This window comes from Triticum dicoccoides, chromosome 4B (genome assembly GCF_002162155.2).
Source record: "Triticum dicoccoides isolate Atlit2015 ecotype Zavitan chromosome 4B, WEW_v2.0, whole genome shotgun sequence".
Taxonomy (NCBI): domain Eukaryota; kingdom Viridiplantae; phylum Streptophyta; class Magnoliopsida; order Poales; family Poaceae; genus Triticum; species Triticum dicoccoides.
Genome location: NC_041387.1, coordinates 597,339,498 through 597,344,158, shown reverse-complemented (window position 1 = coordinate 597,344,158; position 4,661 = coordinate 597,339,498). Strand labels below are relative to the sequence as shown.

The 4,661-nt window shown below is 46.0% G+C and overlaps 1 pseudogene; it reads right to left on the bottom strand.

The window, feature by feature from the left end:
* Positions 1 to 1,520: 1,520 nt before the first annotated feature.
* On the bottom strand, positions 1,521 to 2,105 carry LOC119293979 (annotated as a pseudogene).
* Between the last annotated feature and the right edge of the window lie 2,556 nt (positions 2,106 to 4,661).

The window sequence follows — 4,661 nt, the reverse complement described above, 5'->3', positions numbered from 1 at the left end:
AAAGAGTACATTGGATAGCCTGGGACAAAATGTGCACCGGAAAAAGTGAAGGAGGATTGGGGTTTAGGGATCCAGAAGCGTTTAATCAAGCTTTGTTGGCTAAGCAAGCTTGGAGATTATTGCAGGAGCCTAACTCTTTATGTGCAAGGGTGCTTAAGGCGAGGTATTACTCAGAAGGATCCATTCGTAATGCAACATGCCCCGGTGGGAGTTCCTTCACATTTAGAAGTATATTGCACGGCCGAGATCTTCCTTTGGAGGGGCTGGTGTGGCGTATTGGTGATGGCTCCCAAGTGGGTATTCACCATGACAATTGGATCCCTCGCAAAGGAAGCCTGAAGCCACTGGGCCAGGTGTTTGTTCCTGGTGTGATGAAGGTAATGCACCTACTAAATGAGTCCAGCACTGGTTGGGATCAAATAAAGGTGCAAAATATGATTCCGCCAAATGAAGCATCTAAGATAATACAAATTCCAGTGGGAGGGCCGATGGTACAAGACTATTTGGCGTGGAACTATACGAAGAATGGAGTCTTTACAGTCAGGTCGTCCTACCACTTATGCATGGAGAAGAAGAGGGCTCGAAGGGGCTCGCCGGGCTCGTCTCCGTCGGTGGTGAATCATAAAGCCTGGATGAACTTGTGGGACACGGTGGCTCCGGGCAGAGTCAAGGTTCATACCTGGAGGCTTTTACGAAATGGGCTTGCTGTAGGTTCGGAACTACATCGAAGAAGGATTAAACTGGGGGTATTTTGTGTGGCTTGTGGAAGAGAGGAAACGAACTTGCACCGGTTTTGGAGATGCCCCCATTCAGCAATGTTTTGGAAAATCATGCACTCGGAACTGGGAGTGCCGGTGGCGATCCCGCCGGATATGATCTACTCTCAGAGTGCATTAGCTCACTGGCTTCTGAGCTGGTTTGCGGAAGCAACAGAAGATGAGAGAGCGATCATGGTGCAGAGCCTTTACGCCTTATGGATGGCGCGGAATACTCGGGAGGGAAAGAAGATAGAGGAGGCAGCAGATATAGCAGCAAGGGTGCGAAGGCTCATGGAGGAATGGCAGACAATCCATGGCAAGGCGAGAAAAGTTCCTGTTGCGGTTCAACAGCAGCGCTGGAGCACGCCGGATGCAGGATGGGTCAAGGCTAATGTCGACGGAGCATGCACGAAGATGGGGGAGAAAGGGGCAGTGGGCGTGGTCTTCGGGAACGACAAAGGAGCATTCCTAGGAGCTGCATGCAATTATCACCCGCAGGGAGGGGATCCACAGAAAATGGAGCTGCTAGCATGCAAAAGGGCGGTAGAGCTCGCATAAATCTTTAACATATATAGCTTACATATCGAGGTGGATTGTCAGGAAGTGGCTCGCAAGTTTCAGAGTGTGGAAGAGGATCTATCTGTGTTGGGTCCAATGATCAAGGATGTGAAGGCTATGCTCGCAAACAGAGAAAGATGGAAGGTGACGTGGGTAAGGAGGACGGCGAATGGCACGGCGCACGGGTTGGCAAAGGAGGGGGTAACAAATAATCTGAGCAAAATATGGGTGCAAGCACCACCAGATTGTATTCTTCATATTATCTCGGCAGAAATCCCTGCCTTTTATGAATAAATAGAGACGTGGTTGAATTCAAAAAAATAAAATAAAAAAATCCATCGTGTATTGCACCCAAAGTCGTGGTGCAGACGGTCCGGTCGCAGCACGTGCACGGCCATTCCTCCTAGGCGCACATGGGCCCTGGGTCGCCACGGTACCAGTCGTTGCAGACGTGGTCGATCCCGGACGGCTCGCACAGCTTGCACGCGGCGGCGCACTCCTTCACCTTGTCCAGGCAGAGGCATACCGGCGGGACCGCGGGAGCGACTCCTTGCACACGGTATTGTTGCAGCACGTCCACGGCTTCTCTGCTTGGAGGGCGCCCACTACTTTGTCATGTGGTGTCTGCTCCTCGCCTCCCTTGTTCGTTGCAAGACCTGATGCATCACCATCGCCGCCGTCGCTAGGGAGGCGGATGGTGTCCACGTCAACGCCGTCGGCGGCGACGAGGAGGGCCACCGCCGTGAGCGAGAGCATGAACACAAGGATGGCTGCAGCGCGCCCCGTCATGGCTGGTTGGTCTACTGCCTTTTGTCTTGTGGCGTTCACGTCACATTTCTCCCTGTATATGTAGCCCCGTCGGACCATCGGCGAAGCTACGACAGATAAGATCGGATGCGTGGCAAACTGTCATTATCTTGTGTGCAATAGTCCTACGACAAATAGTCATGCGAATAAGCTTGTGAACCGGTTGTCTTGTGTGTATGAGTCACCAACTGTCATGTTGATTTGGATTATGTAATAAAGGTTGTAAATTGCTGAACTCAGGTAAGCTGTAAAATTCTCAATGTATTTGCTACATCGGGAAGTTGATCTTTACCTACTATAAAGATGTCAACCATTGGTGCTGGTCCGTTCGTCTTCCGACTCGATTGGGAAGTTTATCTTTGTTTTCGAATGTATAAAAGCTCGGCCCGCTTTACATATTTCATGGATATGCTGCTCTTGGGAAGCAGTGCCCAAGCATCTCGGTTCGAATCCGATGAAAACACACCGTCTCAGGTTCAGAACTGGTTCAGTTTACATCGCAGGGGAGCCACGTCGCCCTCTGATAACATGCAATTCTGCACACCCTATGCTCAGACAAACATAAAACTAGAGAAGCTTTACCTCACCACATAACTAACAACCACCCTTTCACCTTGGAAACGAAAAGGTTCATCATCAGCGGACATATTCTTCAGTTCTTATCTTGTGTGTATGTGTCACCTACTCATCCTGTCATTTTGAGCTGCATTATGCAGTAAGATGGCAATTTGCTGAATTCAGTTAAGCTGTGCCATTCTGGATGTGTTCGCTACATTGTGTAGTTGATCCTTTCATCCTTACCTACTATAAAGATGTCAATCCGTGGCGGTGATTCGCACACACGTCGCATCCCATATAAGATCGGAACAACAATGGGTATGTATGGTTTGATCTGGCACAAATGATACCATAAATGATTTGATCTAACACAAATGACAGTGTGATAATTTTTACAGGTATATATTTATTTAATTTTAGCCCGTAGCAATGCACGGACTTCGCGCTATATGTCTAAATGTTGCAGAAAAATTAGATAGTGTCAAGGGACTATGTCTGATACGCCAGTTATCACACATGTAAGTTCGGAAAACGCAGGTCGTGCGACATCTTGCAAATAATTTTGTATCCTTCAGCCATGACTTTCCCGGGGTAGTTTCCCAACTGATGCGAAAACCGCCTCGCAATCCGGTGGGAACCTAAGGGCTGCCGGTGGTTTTCATGAACTGCTGAATTGCACTCCTGCTCCCTATTTTAGACTGCAATTTGCACATCTTGCTATTAAAATTCTTGTCGCGACACGGGCATGACAGCGATTCACACTCACTACAATCTAACTTCATTTAAGTTGCAGGATTCTCAAGCAAAGATAGACTCATAGGTGGATAGACAGGCTAAGGCAAGTATATGCAGAGTAAAATACCATGCAAATTGCTACGGTCTACATACTTTGGCATTTTGTTACCTGCAAGTTGAGTTCCATGCCAATACAATTCAGATCCCATACATGGTACCTAACCCTTCCCTTAAGAAAACTACTACCCGTGCCGATTCCGGTGAGCGAATGATTTGCAGTATGATGCCCCTGTTTCATGGTTCATAATTCTTCATATAGTTCTTATTAAAGAAGAATTCTCTGGGCTTAAATATTCAGATGAGGACGGGTACTTGCACCTGTCTTCCACTATCTAGACACTTGACTGAAGAATATCCATACACATCCTAGAGAACATCCATAGCAGAGTCTCTTGACCTCTTGGTGATTATTATGTTCATTTTGTTCTAGAGGTCGTCACAAGCTTTTCTGGCACAGAAATTGCAGGCTACAAGAAAGCAAATTTCCTAAATTTATCCTTTATCACCTCTTCTTTTTCTTGAAGTACGACTATAACACTCTAGCCATGCGAATAACTCTAAATTTCTCTCTGGTCAAGGATTGTCGTTGAAGATTTTTAAAAAATAAATAAATTTCATTGTACTAAAAGATCTGGATTTGGTTATGAATTACATGTACATTCAGAAGACAAGGGCTTTGTGCAGGACAGATCCTCACAAAGCTTTTCTGTCACAGAAATTGGAGGATCACTACAAAAAGCAAAATTTCTAAATTTCTCCTCTATCACCTCTTATTCTCCTTGAAATAGCACTGTACTACTGTAATTCTCCGGCCGCGCGGATAGTTTAAATTTCTCTCTTGCCAAGGATTGTCCTTGAAGATTTATTCAATCAAATTTCACGGTACTAAAATATCTGGATTTGGTTATGAATTACGTGCACACTGAGAAGGCATGCATTTTGTGCAAAATTTTGTTACCCAACAAGACCCAGAAAACGAAAATTTTCCCACACATAATGAGAAAAGAAGATACGAGACCGATGAATGATCACTTACTACCTCCGTTCGGAATTACTTGTCTCGGAAATGGATGTATCTAGAATTAAAATACATCTAGATACATCCATTTCTGCGACAACTAATTTCGAACGAAGGGAGTACATGTGAAAGAAAGATGCGGGGATCACCTTCTGCTTCTGATGAAA